Source organism: Macaca fascicularis, chromosome 14 (assembly GCF_037993035.2).
Source record: "Macaca fascicularis isolate 582-1 chromosome 14, T2T-MFA8v1.1".
In the NCBI taxonomy this organism is placed as follows: Eukaryota; Metazoa; Chordata; class Mammalia; order Primates; family Cercopithecidae; genus Macaca; species Macaca fascicularis.
Window position 1 is genome coordinate 113,098,543 of NC_088388.1, and position 18,621 is coordinate 113,117,163.

General features: G+C 49.0%; 1 protein-coding gene across 11 annotated transcripts in view; it reads left to right on the forward strand.

Annotated features, from left to right (window-relative positions):
• ZBTB16 (zinc finger and BTB domain containing 16) overlaps positions 1 to 18,621 on the forward strand; it is a 197,119-nt gene that overhangs the window by 109,003 nt on the left and 69,495 nt on the right. The gene's annotated exons all lie outside the window — the stretch shown is intronic.

Genomic DNA, 18,621 nt, shown 5'->3' on the forward strand with positions numbered 1-18,621 from the left:
CTGGTCAGCTCCACGAGTTTTGGGACTTGCCAGAAAAGGCTTTAACCTGCCTCTAGTTGTTTTAAATAGGTCCTGCCTGTTTCCCGTGCCAGGACTGGTGCCCCACCCGCGAGTGTTCCTTTTTCTCTTCTCTTTTGAAAAGTCAGCCGACTCAGCCCTAGGATGCGTCTGTCTGGGCAAGACGAGAGGCCGCCCCCCGTCTGATCGCTCTTAGCCATTGATCTATCCCCCTCTTATAGCACCTGTCACCTTCTTTGTTACACAGCTATTTATTTGCTTGGCCTTTTTTGCCTACTAGACTCTAAGTTTCTTGAGAACATGTGATTTGTGTCCCCTTATACTACCTTGCTTAGTAACCCAAATGGTGGTTATAACTTAGTCATTTGAAAAATAACCTAATGGGTGAGTGAACAGGCCTGCACATGGTAAGGAACAGACCTGAGATGCTGCCTGCTTCCCTCCAGCCCCAGGAGTCAGCAATCTGGATGAGAAGACAAGGATGGAAGGCGGGGACCTTGTCAGTAGTATGCTCTGTTGCATCCTCACAGCCGGACACATAGCAGGCTCTCAGGAAATATCTGTTGAAGGATTGAAGCGCTCAGGATGCGTGGTTTGGATGCAGGAAGGAGAGAAAGACATTTATTGAAACTTGCTGTGTTCCAGGCACAGTGCTGTGTGGTCTGCATATCTGAACTCAATCTTTCTTCGACTTTGGAAGACAGATATGCCGATTCTGTTTTGTGGATGAGGACAGTAAAGAGTTAACTTGCCTAAGATCATAAAGCTAGAAAGTAGCAGGGCTGGACTCAAACCTCCCTCTCTTTCTCTCTCCTTCCACCCTGCATCTTGCTTTTCTACTATAGTATAGCATGCTGCTATACCTAGCCCCTGGCCTTGTGCTATATGAGTGCCTAAACGCCTGCTTCTCTGTTTGTAGAGGTAACCAATCTCTCAAACTGGGGAGCTAAGACCAGGAAGGCCCTGTGCCCAAGGGTCCTGGGGGTGGGGAGGGTGGCATAGTAATTGGCTACTGCCTGAGTGCCTTGCACCTGTGCCACCAGGAGCAGGTGTGGCTTATTAGCCTCTTCCTGTTCTGCCAGAGGAGCATGTGTTCAGTGGTTGTGAGTTGTGGCTGTGAGTTCTCCGCAGTGCCTTGTAGGGTTGGGCATAGGAGGGTTCTGGGAGCATTGCAGGAGGGTCTGTGGGTTAGTGTGTGGCCCTCCCACCCAGGGAGAGCTTGACTGTGTCATGCCCCCCACTCCTCCTTTCCACGACCCTGCCACGTAGAGAGGCGGGGTAGGAGGAGAGAGCTGTCTGCGGTCCCTCCTGCGTGGTGATGCAACGGGGTGCCCTGCTTCTGGCACACACAGCCTGTGATGCTGGAGTGGGGTGAAAGGGGCAGCTGACCTGTGCTGCAGCCCAGAAATGTGAGAGCTGTGACCACTTGGGCTGTTACTAGCACCTTAGACTTCAGGCGTCTTGGAGTATGACACGTCAGGAAGGTTGTGGCCTCCCTGACCTTTCAGAGTATGTCCAGTGAAGCTGGACCATTTGACATGAGGCTGGTTATGTCCGTTCTCTGACAGCCTCATCTTCCCCAGGCACACGCCAGGGATGCTGGAGCTTTCTCTGGGGAGCGAAACATCAGCCAAATGGGAACCAGATGGTGAAGGGTGAGCAGCAGAGAAACTTCGATGACTACTCTGGGTCACACGTGTGGCCCTCTTTTGTGGGAAATCGTTTGTGAAGTCATTCATCAGTTAGCAACTGAACCTAGGGCCAGTGGTGTGCAAAGCTAGGCAGGGCGGACAGAGAGGTTGAAGCCAGTGTCCTTGTCTGCAAGAAGCTGGTGGTCTGGCTGAGAGGGTGACACGAGCCCTCTGGCAGGAGAAGGCGTTGAGCAAGGCTGGGTGTGCTCATTGTGACCGCAAGGGGAAAGGCTGAGCGCTGCAGGCATTTAGAGCGGGGAGAAGTTCCTATGAAAACTTCGGGAAGGAGGTTCATGGGATTTTGATGAGGTCTTTGCTCCTGGAGTATCCAGAAGGAGTGCTGTGGTGGGAGTGGGCCTACTTTTCTGGACAAGAGGAAACAAGAGCTTCTGTGAGTTGGAACCAGCCAGGCAGGCACCTCTTTCCTCCTCATCCTCCTCTGCCCCCAGCCACCGAGCAGAGATTTAGAGCCCAGTTTCTTGCACTTGGGAGTCCTCCGATCCCTGAGATGGCTGTGGGCCTCCTTGGCCTGGAGGCTGAGAAACACTGCATTAAAGATGAAAAGCTGCCACTTCAGGGTGCCCTTCCAAGTTAAGGCATCCACAAAACAAACACACATGTGAAAGCGAGGCTTAACATTGGGTGCAGACCCAGAAGATTGTAAATTTCTCATATAGGAATTGATGGACTAAAAAGTATGTTACGAGTACCTAGAACCCCATAAAGCCTAGGTTGAGAAGACAGGTCAGAGGGCTGCCTCTGGGTGAGGCTGAGGACAGAGTTGGTCACCCTGGAGGGCAAATGGAGGAAGTGTCCGAGGACTGTCTCAGGATGGGCTCCAGCCCACCTCCTCGGTCCACGTGGGTAAAGCCCCTGTGCATGCCTTTGGTGAAGACGGTGCTTGTTCACCGCATAGATGGATGCCAGTGGGAGAGAGGGGCGGATGCCTGTGTAGTCAGGGGCTCCTTTTGTTGGCTCTCTCCAGGATTCAACCTGACAAAGACATCTCTTCCAGACTTTTCCCCAGTAGTTAACGCACTCCCTCCTCCTTCCCCCAAACCAGTCCTATTTTGATTGGAATTCTTTCACTTGCCTGGGACAAGGGGAAAAAAAAAAAAAAGCAAATTCTAAACTTTTCATTAGGTAGTTGGGATAAAAAGTCTTCTGGGGTAGTTGGATTAAACCTCAGCAGCTCTCTCACTGACTATTATAAGCTAATTGAGCACAGGGAGCTCATTGGCGGCTGCATTTTTGTTGGAGTAATTATGCAAGGCCACAGTCGTTTTCAGTAACAAGGTAACTCCGGGTAAAGACAGAACTCTCTGAAACTTTGGATTTGCTGGAGTCTTACTTCCTCAGTTGCCTTTGCTAATATGAACCCAGGATAAAGGCCCAGAGCCCAGATATTTTGGGAGGCCACCATCTTGCCTGAATGTCCCAGATCTCCCAGTGCCTTCACTGGGGCCTAATGGACATAATCCAGCACATCTGAGAGAACACTGCCGGGGGGCCAGTTTTGCATTAATTGAGATTTGGGGTCTGGAGTCAGACGCTCTGGAGTATAGGCTCGAGAGGGACAGGTGCAGCCTTTGAAGCTGACCCGGGAGCAAAGAGAATCACGGTGCACTGTCTTCCTTACTTATCTGTCCACCGAGAGCAGGGTCTGATGATAGATAATGAGGCCGAATGATGCTCTCTGTCTCTAATGAGGTCCTGTCTGTCCCAGCCGAGCAAAGCATGGACCAGCGTATGTAGGACTGTGATGACAACCCTGGGGATCTTTTCTAGCCCATAGGATTCTTGATGGGGAAACATTCCTAGACATGCAGTCCTCCCACTGAACTCCACCTCCGTCCAGAATCTCTCTCAGGAGCTGGGAGCCAGCTCAGTGGGCTGGGAAGGGCCTTTCAGTACCCTTTGGAAGGGGCCCTGCAGCCTTGCCAAGCTGAACGTGTCCTCTGGGTGGCCTGCCTCACCTCTGGCCTGCTGCCCATCAGGATTGAATCATGCCCCTCAGAGGACAGCATGTCACTGTGCTTCCCAATATAGCCCCCGGCCCCCCGAGGTGACAGGAAGAGTCATTGTCACGGGAGCACTCCATCTTTCTGACACCACAAGGCCGACGTGGCTTTCTTCCCTACTGCTCAGCCCTGCACAGCCTGCAATTCTGCTCTGGAGCGTACATAGAGCTCATAGAGCTATTTTTTTTCCTACTCTCCATCTCCCACTTTAGTTTTCAGAACTTTATCTTCAGTCTCTGGCATGGACTCTCTGCTTCCTTCCTCCATCTCAACGTTATAAAAGTTTGTCACAGTCAGAGGCTGGCTGAATCGAAGCAGGAATGTGGTGTTTGGTTAAATTGTAAAATTAGCTGGGAAAGTTAATGAGGCATTCCGCCTCTGCCTGCTGAAGAGCAGGACGTTTATGAAGGTGCTTCAAAGCACCCTGCCTGAGAAGGAAGGAAAGGGAGACAGGAGCAGTAGGGGAAGCTGCCCAGGAATGTAGAAGAGCCTGGTCCAGGTGAGTTTCCAGGCCTTGGATGTGACCTTTACTCGCTTAGCTGAATGGGACCTGAGAAGTCATCCCCTCAATGCTCCTGCTTTGGTTCCAGCTCCATCTACCCACTCTGAGTCCATAGGAGTTCCCTACTGCATGTCCGAGAATGTCCCACGACCGCACATAGCTGGCCATGGTTAGCCATTCTAGTGCCCAGATTTCTTTTTTGTCCTGGGCAAGGCAGAAGAGACAAAAACTAAACACTTTGTCTTAGAAGGAGCCCATGGTAGAAAGGAGGAAAGCAAAGATAATGATAGTGGCAGCTAACATTTCCTGGAGGCCTACAGGTGCCAGATACTGTGCCAGATTGCTTTACTTCATTATCTCGTTTGAGCCTCACAAGACCCATTTCAAGTTGGTACTGTTAGGATGTCCATTTTACAGATGAGGAGACTGAGTTTACTGCCTAAGATCACCTAGCAAATAAGAGACAGAGCTGTGCTGTGACCTTGGGCCCGCTTGACCCTGAAGCCCCGGGTCTTAATCTCTGAGGCAAAGTTGTTTCCATCCCCTTTCCAGGCTGCCCACTTCTCCCAGCCCGTGGCTCAGATGCTCACCCTGAAGCTTTGGAAGTCACGGTCTCAAAGGTGTGCGCGGAAGAGCTGCCAACAGTCTATTTTCTGCGCACACCGAACTTGCAGGTCTTCTAATTACACCAAACAAACATTTCTGTTTTCAAGCAACTATGGGCTTAATATGGCAAATAGTTTCCCACCTGGACCTTTGGCATGGGGGCAGCCAGAAAAGACGAGTTTTGTTTTGTTTTGGTTCGTGTTTTTTCCGGCAGGGAGATGGTTCATACTTAGAATGGGCATTAAGTATGGCAGGCAATATTTCTGTTTTGAAAAGTGTGGCATTTTAAGGCTTCTGAATTTTGAGCCTGCAAATGTCAGTGCCGTCGTTGTAATGTAACACCTCAATTATGGTGCAGGGGGTAAGGAAGCCAGACTCTGAAACCTGCAAGGCTCTTTAGATCCACAGCCTGAGCCACAATTAAGGTTTCAGAAACACCAAAGGCAAGCCAATGAGTGTCATTTTTAACCAGTTTGAACATTTTACTACTTCCTAACATCAGAAGCACCTGGGCTAGAGAGCCCGCTTCTTGTCCTCAATAAAGTGATTAAGCTGAATGGGTGTTGGGGAGTATTATTAGGCTGAGAAGGGCTAAAAATAGACATGCTCTGTTTTCTAAAAGCCACAGCAGGCCTGGAGAGACTGGCAGCCTCGAGGTGCCACTGAGGGGCCCGGGGAAGGGGAAGGGAGGGTGGCAGTCTCTGGGGCTCCGTGTCTGAGATGGGGATGGTGGGTGTTGTGACGGATGGGTCAGGTGCTGGGGCCTCTTTCCCAGCTGTCGCCGAGAGTGGAAGCACAGTGGAAGCACATCCGTACCTGTATATGTGTATTAATGAATTTAAAGTAAGTAACAACTCCAGAGTCTCTAGGAGGGATGCCTGGTTCTAAAATTTACGTACTCAGCCCCAAGATAATTGAATCCACCTGCTCTTCTGGGGGGAAGGAGTCCAATCTGGGCAGTGAGTAAAGGGCAGACTATAAGGGGCACAAGCAGAGGGACATGGGGAAGAGCAAGGCCTTTACAGCCGAGAGTGAGGATCTGCTCGGCAAAGCCTTGATTAACTAGGATGCTTAGAGAAGATGTAATCAAAGGACTTTTTGGTGAACTGAAGGTTAACCAAGAAACCTTGTCTACATCGGTCTTTGTCGTTTGCTATCATTCATCAATGTGAGAGTCCATTTTTCTACTTTCAGCGAATGCAACTGATTGTCTTTTTATGATAGAACATCTTGCTTGCTTAGAAGTCGAAAGGAGAATGCCTAAGAAGGGAGTCAAGCATGGAGGTATATGCCTCGAGTTTTATTATAAGTCACTCTAGAAAATCAGTTGTACCTTTTCCTTCCTACATGTTTTCATACCTTTGAGCTCATTCTTCTCTACAATAGCTTTAAGTGCTGGGAGGGGCAAGGAACATGACTTCCACTTGGTAGATGGAGAAACAGGCCAAGAAAAGCAGGATCTTAGAATACACTGAAGTCTAAGCAGAGGCAGGTCTAGACCCTGTGTTGCTCCCAGCCCAGGCTTTCTCAGATAGACAGTGTTGTTTCAGGCCTGGACCAGGAGGTGAGAGTTGTTCTTAATGGGCAAAGGACTCAGAGAACAGAGTTAGGTGGGCTTCCCATGCTGCCATCCTGATTGAGGTTTTTTTTTTTTCTTTTTTCTTTTATGCTACTAGCTATGAGACCTTGGGCAAGAGAAGTAAGCCTTTTATTAAACCTCAGTTTGCACATTTAAGGCCAGGCATGGTGGCTCCTGCCTGTAATCCCAGTACTCTGGGAAGCCAAGGTGGGCGGATCACCTGAGATCAGAAGTTTGAGACCAGCCTGGCTGACATGGTGAAACTCCATCTCTACTAAAAATACAACAATTAGCCGGGTGTGGTGGCATGTGCCTGTAATCCCAGCGACTTGGGAGACTGAGGCAGGAGAATCACTTGAACCCGGGAGAGGAGGTTGTGGTGAGCTGAAATCCCGCCACTGCACTCCAGCATGGGCAACAGAATAAGACTCTGTCTCAAAAAAAAAAAAAAAAAGTTTGCACATGTATAAAATGGGGGATAATCTTAGAGTTGTTGGGAGAATTCAATGGCATATTGCATGTAAAGTAGGTAGCACAATGCTTGCATCATAATGAATAGGCAACACATGTTATTAGTATTTTTCTTGTGATTACTGTCAACACTATGGCAGCAGCAGCGTTGTGACTCCTCATTGCAGGGCAGCCTGTGTAGGATCTTGTAAGGGAAGGCGTGAAGGTATTGGTGTTGTGTGTCTGTTGAGCTCCACTTTCTGTGCTGGGCACCTTCCTGTGTATCATCTTATTTAAACCTTCCAACAACCTTATAGTCCCACTTCTGAGTGAGTGGTGTCACTGCTGTTGTGCAACTTTGAAGTCCTGCTTTTAGGGTAGGAAGGATGTATCATTATCTCTTTAACAGGTAAGGAAACCAAGGCTCAGAGAGTTTAGCTGCTAACGCTCCTGGTTTAGCTAGTGGGTAGCTGAGCTAACATCTAAGTTCTGTCAACATCAAACCCAGGTCCTCCGCTAAACTGCCTGTGATGGGAGCAAGGGCCCAGCTTAGACAGCCTTCTATGCATACCGAACCCTGCCTCTTCCCTGCAGCTTGACCGGGATGTCTTCAGGGTCTATGGCACTGCTTCCTGGTGGACTTTCCAGGAGAAGAGAAGCTCTCATCTGCAGGGCTTGTACAGCTCACAGCCCACTGGCAGCAGATAACTTGTATGCAGAGCTCTGCCAATTGGTTTCTTGAAGAGTGCAATGGTTATCACACTTGTGACAGCATCTGGAGCCTTCTAAAAGGCTTTCTTTCTTTTCATTTGTTGAAATATTACCTAAGGATGTTCTATCTTAGAAACAAAATACACACATACACACTACAAAGACAGTCGCAAGTGGCATTGGAGAGAGATGCTAGGAGAATGGAGAGGACAGGGGATTCTGAGAACCAAGCAATGAAGGAATTATCAATATCGAGATCCCAAGGAGATCTCAACATTGTGAGAGGACTCGGCATTCTCTTCGGTCAGTGGGAAATGAGGGAGGCAGGAACCAGCATGGAGAGAGTGAGGGAGGTCCAGCACGCCATCGAGGCTGAGGAACACTGCCTCCTGTTCCCTTTAAAATACCTCCAATGAAAAGTTAGTTGGCAGGAGTATCAGGAGATGCTGGCGGACCGGGGCAGGAGCAGGGGCAGGTATCAGCTTGAAATGGGTGGAGTAGGCACTTGGATCCTGGCCACCAACGCTGGAGGGGTGTTAGTTTTCTTTTTTCCATTTCCCAGCCAGTATTGTGAATCCTACTCAGGGGAGACGGGTGTGTGTGTGTGTGTGTGTGTGTGTGTGCGCGCATGTGTGTGTGTGCATGTGCGTAAAATCCTCCATGCCACCTTTAGGGTGGGGGCCTGTGACGGAGCATTCTGAAGCTGCTTCAGAGGAAAGGAGCAGAATAAATGAGGACGAGAGGAGACCAAAGGCTCAGATCACAGGCTGAGTTTGGGGCTGCTGGGGGCCAGCAGAAACTTCTCTTTTCATTCTGAACTTCTCTCCTGAGAATCCCCAAGTGGAGACCTGGGAGGCGGGTGATTGTTGGTGTTTAGGAGTTGCGGAGATGTCCCATAAAATCATGGCAGAAACCCTTACTCTTACGTCCCTGGCTTTATTATCCAGCCTCTCACAAATGCCCAGGTTGCAAAGCTATCTCTCTTAAACAAAACAAAGTTATGAACACTTGAAAGCCCAGGTATTCCCTGGAACTCGGGTCAGTCTTTGGCACAGCTGCCCTGGCCCAGCCTGACTCTGGCTAATGATTCTCCCAATGTCTGGACTCTCTGTTCCACTTTACCTGCCTGATAGAGCAGAGTATTCACCTTGAGAAGGATTCTGCTGGCTGAACCCGGGAACCCAGCCCTCACTTGGTCTCAACAGCACCTTCCAAACACCAAGGGTTGTAGGCATTTGAGATCTCGTGTACGGCCACGTTTAACTTTCTTTGCCATGAGCGCCCAGCTTCTCATGAACACCTGTTCATCTTTTCTCCCTTAGAGATGTCCCAGTTTAAAACTTGTCATTTCAAGATAGATGAAAGGATTCATCAAGGGTTACACAGCTCAGGCAGTGACAGTCAGGACCCCAAGTCAGTTTCTTTTGGTACTTTGGAAAATCTTGGGTGTGCTGGCCGACAGAACCCTCCTTGAGCCAGTTATCTACCCTGCCTCACCTAAGGCTGGTCCTGTCTCCCATTCCAAATAACATAATATCATCTATACGAGAACCCCAGAGAACATAGTGTCTCATTTACCCAGGCCATTTACTTATTGCGATTGGGCCTTCTCCCAGAGCTGTGGGGCTGGAAATACGGTGGGCTGCGTACCCTGTAGGCTGTGGCCAGGGTCTGTCCTCCTGGAGCTCGTCAGCTTGATGAAGTGAAATTATTCCATAATCGTGATAATCACTGTGACTTGAGCACCTGCTGTATGCCAGGTACTTCATACAGGTTCTTGTTTAAGCGGTCACGTGAGGTTGAATAGCTTCGTTCTCAGGAGGGACATGGGGCTGCGAAGTTGATGCTGGTACCATACCATCAATGAGCAGTAGAACTCTAAAGCTGTCTCTGGCTTTGAGCTGCTGTGGGACTTCTTTTTTTCCCTTTTTCTTTTCTTTTTTTTTTTTGAGACGGAGTCTTGCTCTGTTGCCAGGCTGGAGGGCAATGGCGCGATCTTGGCTCACCACAACCTCTGCCTCCAGGGTTCAAGCGATTCTTCCGTCCCCACCTCCTGAGTAGCTGGGATTACAGGCATGCACCACCACGCCTGGCTAATTTTGTATTTTTAGTAGAGACGGGCTTTCTCCGTGTTGGTCAGGCTGGTCTTGGACTCCCGACCTCAGGTGATCCACCTGCCTCAGCCTCCCAAGGTGTTGGGATTACAGGCATGAGCCACTGTACCCTGCCTGAGACTTCATTTTGAGGGGCCTGACCATTAACCTCTGAGAGATCTCTCGGTTGGCAAGGCATGTCTGGAAGGAAGTCTGGTTCATCACAGCAGGGGCTGACATTCCTATAGTAAGAGAGAGTTTGTGTCCTTGTGCTGATCACCACCATACCATGATTGCCCAGTCATAGAAGTTACCAGGAGAAGAAAGAGATTAGAAGCAATGGTAAGGTGAACCCCTGAGTCATTACTCTTAGACTTCAGGAAGATTTGTATTTTTTTTTTTTTTTTTTTGGAGACAGAGTATGCCTCTGTCACCCAGGCTGGGGTTACAGGCACAAGCTACTGCACCTGGCCTGTATTTTTAAAAAATCTGCAACAAATTTACTATCCTACTTGCATTTGATTTAAAATAATTCACTCATGTATTTTTAAAAACATAAATCACCTCAAACTGGTTTGCATTCCCTGGTTCCCTTCTGGGTAGGCAGTAGGAGGGTAATAATACCATTAAACATTGGCCATGAGTGATGATGGGAGCTGGCGGTGGGGGTGTCATTTCCCTGATCTCCTCCTGGGGAAGACTGATCTGACCCTGTCTTTACTCGTGTGTTTGGGCTGGAAAGGTAAGAATATTTTAAATGGCGTGATGTATCTCTTGCATGCATTTGACGTTTGTGTGTGTCTTATACCTTGCTATTATTTTATCTCCTCGTGTCAACGATGATGTTGGTGTTAATGACAACCAGCATTTATTGGGCAGTTACTGTATGCCAGACAGTGTATTAAACACTTTACATATATTACTTACATGAATCATCCCTGAAAGTGTGGCATAAACACTTTGAGCCCAGTTTTCTAGGTAAGAAACAGGCCCAGAAAAGAGAATTCAGTCTCCACGGTGGTAGCTAGACGTGGTAGAACTGGGACTTGAACCAGAGTTTGTTTGATTCCAGAGAGCGTGCTCTTCACTACCTTCCTGTGCAGCTTAATATCGAGTGCATGTGTGTGTTCTGGCTGTGGACAGTGTTTCTAAGCCTGTGGGATTACCTGCTGGTGCTAAAAGGAGTAACAAAAGAGCTTTCCAAGCCACTCTGCCTGAGAATTGAGTTGCAGGGATAAGGAACAAGGTAGACCTGTGTGTGCTCCCTGTGGGACTTGAGAGCGGGACTCCAGGTTCCCAGTAAGAGACAAGGGCACCATGCAGCTTCCTAGTAGCATCACATTTATTAGATAGGATAAGAAATGTTCTCTCAGCCATAGAGATGTCTCCGCATTTCCTCCTGACCCATTCCAGGGTTTCCTCTTTTGCAGAGTGGATATTTAGCCACACATGAGGTGTCAGTCATTTGCCAGGTCACTGGCAGGACACTGGCTTTTGGAGATCTGAAAACCACCTGTCCTCCATCCCAGGTGACTCCCGTTTTTCTGTTGCTCAGCCCAGGAGACTTTCCTGGTGTCTTTCTCGGTCCTGTATCATGAGTTCATTCACCCTCCCATCCTGTAGTGAGGCCAGGCTCTGAGGACCTTTCCCCACAGCCTTGTCAACCACAGCTACCCTTGAACCACATCCTGGACCGATCGATGGGGCTGGTTGTTTTCCTTTCAGCCAGCATTTGTTCACCTGCTTTCCCTTTTCCCTCTTTCCTGAATCGGTGTCCCTTCCAGAAACTCTGGTTCTGGATCAGCTTTTTGTTTTGTTGATAAAGGAGAAAGAGCAAGAGTGAGAGAGCGAGAGAGCGAGAGAGAGAGAGAGCGAGAGAGAGAGAGAGAGAGCCTTCAAGCTCCTCTCCGGGAGTACACATCTCCTTGAGGGAAAGAACACGCAGTGCCGGCCTTTGGAATTGGCAGCCAGTGTGCTGTTCTCCGTCTGATAAGAGGTACTGTAAATAAAACTGTACACCGTGGCCTGTTGTAAAATGCCCCGCGTCTGTACTCATTGTTCTGACAGCTTATGCTTTTTTTGGGTCTGCTGTTTTGGTACACTCTGTACTTCCTTATGTAAGCAGGCGTGCAGATCTCATCAGAACATTCAAGATGTTTATTTTAAAATCTCAAGGAATTTTGAAAAAAGGACACACCACTCAGCATTAGATGCTGGCAAACATTAGGTGTTTTTTTCAGTGGTTCTTTTTTTCCCCCTTCTTATTATTAGCATGGGGGTGGGAGAGGTTTTGGAGAGGGAGGGATTTGGATTTTTTTTTTTCTTCACTCATTGGCTTCTGCCTTCTTTCCTTCAGAGAGACACCACCCCCTATCTGATTGCAGTCAATGTCTTCTGCTTCCTTCCTGGATGCCCGGGACCTCCTCAGCCTCATTTCTGGTTAGGGCAGGTAGGGAGGGAGGCTGTTTGTCAAGGGGGTGAGGGCAGCTGCAGGGAGCTTGTCATGGCTTCTACTGGATTGCAGCTTTAATTGTCACTGGGATCCTGGGCGTTTAGAGGAAGCTTTATATTTTTGAAAGTGCCCTGCTGGCTGTTCCCGACTTTGATTCTTGTGAGTTGGGGTGATCCTTGGCACAGAGGGAGAGCTGCTGCCACACACGGAGGCCTCAGTCCCACCTCTGGCATGTGCGTCCTCTCTTTCCACAAAACTTTAACCTGCTTTGAACCTTCCTCCTTCCTTTATCCCCAACCTTCTGGAGGTGTCAGGAAGTCAGGGAAAAAGGAGAAGAAGAGTTGGGGGTCTGGAGAACCCAAAATGATCAGGGAGCTCCTTGCAGAGCGGTGCTTAGAACATCCCGAAGCCCTCATCTGCAGGGTCCCTGGGAGACTGGCAGGGGCAAGGATGTCTGCCTGTCTCTTTCACAGCTGGGTACCTGGAATCTCAGATAAACTCAGAGCCTGGGGTATGGAGTAGTCACTCGGCAGATCACTGCCCGGGGTAGGAGGCTCACTGACTGTAATGGAGGGAAGGCTTGTTTGTTGGGTGCCACAGTGAGCATTGGACTGGGTTGGTAGCAGACATACTGATGAGAGGGAGGTCTCGCACCAGAGGAAGCAGACAGCCCCACTTCCTAACCTTTCCTTTCTTTTCCTCTCAACTGCCTAAGACCTAGCCAGAGACCATGTCCTTGAGTTTTAAATAGGGGGTAGTAGAGAACTGAGTGTGCAGAATAAGGACTCTGCCACCCCCTAGGGGACAGACAGCTTGGCAGTGCCCTGAGTGGCCATTGCGCCCTTCCCAGGTGAGTTCTGCACCTAGGAACCTGCCTGGGGCTTTCTTTGCTTAACAAGCATTTAGTAGGCACAGACTGTGTGCCAGGCATGGCGCAGGGCATCGGGGATATGGTAAAGCCCAAGACAGGTGGGAACCTGCTCTCACAGAGCTCACAGTCCACTGGGAAGATGGAAGAGAGCCCCAAATACAGGACAGTCGAATGGGGCTCCAGGGGCTTGTCCAGAGAAGATTTCAGAGCCAGGCTGGCGAATAGCTGCTGGCACGGACATATTGGTTCGATGGCAGATTTTTCTGCTCCCTTGAACAAAACAATCACTCATCTTTAAATTAGAGAAACAAGGTGGGGTGTGTGTGTGTGTGTGTGTGTGTGTGTGTGTTCATGTATGTGCACGTGTGGTGCCATGTGTCTTTATGAATGTGAGACTCACTTTACACAAGATAAATGGCCCCCAAATAACTGTACATCCAATTCCAGTAAAATCAGCCATACTTTAATTGCATGAAGGGAGCTCTTTCTTTAAAGGAAAAGTGACTGGAGATAAATGGTAGCTGTGACTTACTGGTTCTGTATATCTACCCACCAGCTGTGGGGTGGAGCACTTTCCCCACCTTGTCGCAACTCTCCGAGGGACCTCCCCTTACTGCTTCCATTTTACAGCTGAGGCGACAGGCTCCCTGAGACTGGCAGCTTGCTGAGGGTCACAGCTGGCAACTAGCTTGCCTGGGATTTGACCTCTGATCTGTCTGACCCAAATGTTGAGCTCATAACCACACTGCGCTGCCTCCTGAGGTATAAATGGCACCAAGGACCTCTGCTGCCCACAGAGTGTTTTGTGATCTGCAAGGAGTTTCGTATTCATTCATGTCTATTATCTTGTTTGCTCCTCACAGCAGCCTCACGGAGGCAGACAGATAGGCTTATGCCCATTTTACAGATTGGGAAATCAGTTCATCGAGGTGTGGTGACTAGTTGTGAGTGGCCAGGTTAGGCGTGGGATCTCATGCCTGCACCTCTAGATCCTGCTGTTGTCCTCGGTTTGCTTGGATCTGTGATTGCTATGGATAGCAAGGGTCTAGCGCCCTTTATCTTCCACTGTTCTCCCTCTGCTATTTAATTTCTTTCCCACAATCTATCCCTTAACTTCCCCCATCCCCGCATCTCCTACCTCAACCTCCCTCCATCCCGTGCAGCTGGCCTCCTTGCTCCTCTTCCCTTGCCTGGCGTGGATGTTGTCACGTGGTGGCCTTGCTGTATGCAGATGTCAGCGCATCAGCGAGGGCCTCCTTGACTACCCTGTGTAAAAGAACAGCCCCTGGCACTCTCTGTTTATCTTCATTTAATGCTTTGTTGTTGTTGTTGTTGTTGTTTTGAGATATGGTTTCACTCCTGTTTCCCAGGCTGGAGTGCAATGGTGTGATCTCAGCTCACTACAACCTCTGCCTTTCGGGCTGAAGCTATTCTCCTGCCTCAGCTTCCTGAGTAGCTGGGATTTAAAATCAGCCACCATGCCTGGTCAATTTTTATATTTTTAGTAGAGATGGGGTTGCACCATGTTGGCCAAGCTGGTCTTGAACTCCTGAGCTCGAGTAATCTACCCATCCCGGCCTCCCAGAGTGCTGGGATTACAGGCATGAACCATTGTGCCTGGCCCTCTTCACTTAATTTATTTCTCTTTTTATCGCTTATCACCACCTGGCCTGTTTTATATTTACTTGCTCTTTAAAAATCCACCCTCCCCTCTTGAACATAAGCTCCCTGAGGGCAGGGATTTCATGTCTTTTGTTTATTTCCTGTAATCCACCTCTTGGCATACAGTTACTGGACATTCAAAAACCAGCTCCCGTGTATAGGAAGGATATGGCAAGTCATGGCCATCCCTGAGCTGTGTCCCTGGAGTTCTCCCTACTCCAGGTTGAGCCCCAGGAAATTTTGTGGGTGTAAATGCTGCTGCTAGGTCCGTGCACACCCGCTGTGTTCAGCTGGCATGACCTTCTTCCCTCCTCCTTTGCCCCCTCCCATTGATGCTTTATAAATGTATTAGTGGCTGCATGATGTCACCGTAATGCATTTTGGGAATAGCCATGTGGTTTATACACACTTGAGTTGCTTTGAATGCAAACCTGACATCATACTGAAGGCAGCAGTGAACAACATATGCACAGTAAACAGGCAGCGACTGTCTTATTGATTAACAGATGAGGCCTCTATTATCGATCAAAGCTTGGCGAGGAAATTTATCACTTTTAATTTCAGGGCTGCCAAATATTTCTGCCTCTGAGCCAGCCATTACAGAGACAATTTAAAGGCACAAGACTCCTTGGGAGAGAGGATTTTGTCTGTCTCGCTCTGCTCCGCTCACGTGTCCGTGGAACTGCCTGTCTTGGCTCTCACCCTGGAGAGTTGGGGGGAAGTCAGAGCCTGTCCGGGTGGGCGTGGGAGTACTGGGGCTTTGTGAGTGGGGGCTAGCAGTGGGAGCTGACATTTGTGTTATCCACGTGTAAGGAGGGACCTGGCCCAGAGTCAGTGAGGACAGGGGCTTTCACACGCTCAGCTTAGTGTCGTGACTTCAGCGAGGTGGGGGTGGAGTGGCGGGACTTTGAAGGCAAGCAGATGTGGTCAGGCTTGGGCCGAGGCAGCTGCTTTTACTAGATCATGTGTGCTTATCTGTCTTCATCTTCCTCTGCACTTGTCTGATGGTACACATCCGGCCCTTTATTTCCTACCTGGCCTCCTTCCTTTCTCTCTGCTTCTCAGTCATTAAAGCGAGAAGCTCCTCCAGCCCACAGTGATGGCTGTTTTCTAAGAACCCTCCGGACCACATCCCTTGGAAGCCTGTGGCATGGTGGGCTCCTCGCCGACTGCAGGGCTCCAGTGTGGGAGCCCACAGGGTGCCCGCCCCTTCCCAGCCAGTGCTTCCCTCTTCGGGCCTTTGCTTCCCTTTTCTCCTTTACAGAGCCGTGAGAGCGGATAGAACCCAAGGAAGAAATACAATTAAAATCATATTCCTTACAGATCCACAGAAAATCATTGATGGCTAATGATTTGGGACTGGGGGCAGTTTCTAATTGTGAGGGAGCTGTGACTTCATCCAGCCCCAGCTTTCCCTCCAGACCCACTCTGCTCTTGGAGGTGCTGTCTGCATTTCCAGTGTAAATAGATGAAAGATAGTCTTGGCTACTACCCCTGCTCACACACGTCATCACTGCTTCGCCATCACTGGGGGCTAGAAGTTTTTTTGGCTCTTTCCTCAAAGCTCTCTAAGCCGTATATCAGGTGCTTGGCCTGAGGGTGCCCTGTGGCTTGAAGGGACACCCAGAGGTCACCATGGGATTCTCCGTGCCTCCAGGTGAAATTCAACCCCAGCCACCTAAGGCAAATGACAATATTTATTTTTAAAGCTTTTCAGGAGAAGTGAGTTCATATCCTCCCTGGGGTACTTCGTTACCCACTTATCCGGCCAGTCGACTCACGTTTATTCAGCACCTACTAGAGTGTATCCTGCTCATCAGTAGGAAGATAGGTGTCAGCGAGACAGAGAAAGTCGATACCTCCAGAGGACCCCACCTTCTAGACTTCCTCTGGGATCGTCATATTCTTCACTGCAAGAAGCATTTATTGGTATTGAAGTCTGTGCTGGAACAGCTTGTATTTGGGGTTGCATTCCTTCAGTATGTGCTGATTCTCCAAGGCAGAGGTTTCCAAATTTCTAGAAAAGTAGTGGAGCCATTTTTCCAGACCCAAAGCCCTGATGTGTAAAATAGGTAAATTGAATTTTCATTCAGAGATGGGAGCTCAGACCCCACCCATGGAGTCTTATCCACAAAGCATCTTTGCAGATGGAACCCTAGGGAGGCCGAAGGGTACAGGGATTACTCTGAAATGAGGCTGCCTGTGTTTGAATTCACCTTTACTATGTTAACCACTGTGTGGCGTTGGGCAAAGTGCTTAACCTCTCTGGGCTTGAATGTACTCATCTGCTACATGGGGATAATGATAGCACGTACTATATAAATGGTGGTAGTTAGGACGAATGATACATATTAAGCATCTAGCATCATGCCTGGTATATAGTCAAGACTCAGGAAATCTGAGGTGATTTGAAAACAGCGCTGTCGGCTACAAATTTGTGTAAAAAGTAGTTCTGGCTCGTACGAGGCTCTAATACAAAACTAAAACACAGGCATGTTTAAAGAAGAGCGAAGATGACCAGACACACTGGCTCACACCTGGAACCCCCCAGCACTTTGGGAGACCAAGGTAGGAGGATCACTTGAGCCCAGGAGCTCAAGACCAACCTGGGAAACACAGTGAGACCTCATCTCTAAATAAAAAACAACAAACAAACAAACAAACAAATGGAATTAGTCAGGCATGGTGGCGTGCACCTGTAGTCCCAGCTACTCAGGAGGCTGAGGTGGGAGGATTGCTTGAACCCAGGAGGTTGAGGCTGCTGTAAGCTATGATTGTACCACTGCACTCCAGCCTGGGTGACAGACAGAGACCCTATCTCAAAAACAACAAAGACAACAACAAAGTGCTAAGACGTGTTGAAAGGAACAGAGTGCAGTGGCAGATTGGAAAGGGCAGAAGAGTAAGGGACTGGAGAGCTTGATGTCCACAAACTCTGGCCTTGAAAATGGAGTGGGATTGGAACAGATGGAGGAACAGGACTGAGCATTGCTCAAGCACAGCGACTCTGGGAAGGTCAAGCAGTGCCCAGAGAGGGCTGGTGAGGACAGCTTACCTATGGAGGTGGGTGGCTAACCGGGACAGGTTATGGAAGGCCTTGAAGCCAAGTAGAGGAATTTAGAGTCAGTACACATTGGGAGGCCTTGTATCTTCTTGAGTAAGAAAGTGTGAGGAATCAAGTGGCCATAGAGGAACCTGCATGTGTTGAGTAGATTGCGGGTGGCTGGTGGTGTGGAAACCACGTCGCGTCTTACAGTGTTCTGAGTGTGATGCTGCAAGGGCCTGAATGGGGTGGTGATTGCAGTGGAATCACTGCACCAAATGCCGTGGAAGAGTACATCTATGAGACATCTTGAAGGAAAAATGCCAAGGCTTGTGACAGGTGACCCCTGGATCAGATAATATAGTAGAGCCATGAAGACTATTAGCCAATGATAAAAAGTACTGTTTCATCTTGACATGGTGGCATTATCACTTTAAGCCTTCTAAATGACAGTTCTGAGAAAGTTTATTAAATTGAGTTGCACTGAATTAATCTTATTTATTCCACAAATATGTATAGTAATAGGTTTCCACTGTGTGTCAGGCAGATGCAGCTGTGCACAAGATGACACGGTCCCTCCGCCAGGGAACTTACCATGTGGTGAGAGAGAAAGACAGGGCCACGGGCATTTGGAATGGAGCACAGCAAGGGCCAAGAACTGGAACATACCAGGTGCTATCGGAGCATAAAGGAGCCTTGCCTCACCTACACGTGGGGGCCCGGGTATTGAAGTCGACGCATGAATGATGAATAGGACCTCCAACTGCACCATAGCAGCCAGGGAAGCGTGGGAGAATGTCAGAGGCAGAGGACATGCAGAAGAATGTGCTCAGGCCTAGCAATGAGGAAGAATATGGTTCCTCCAGGGAGCCCACATGGTTCAGTGTAGCTGGAGAAAAGAGAGCAAGAGTGAGGTGTGAGA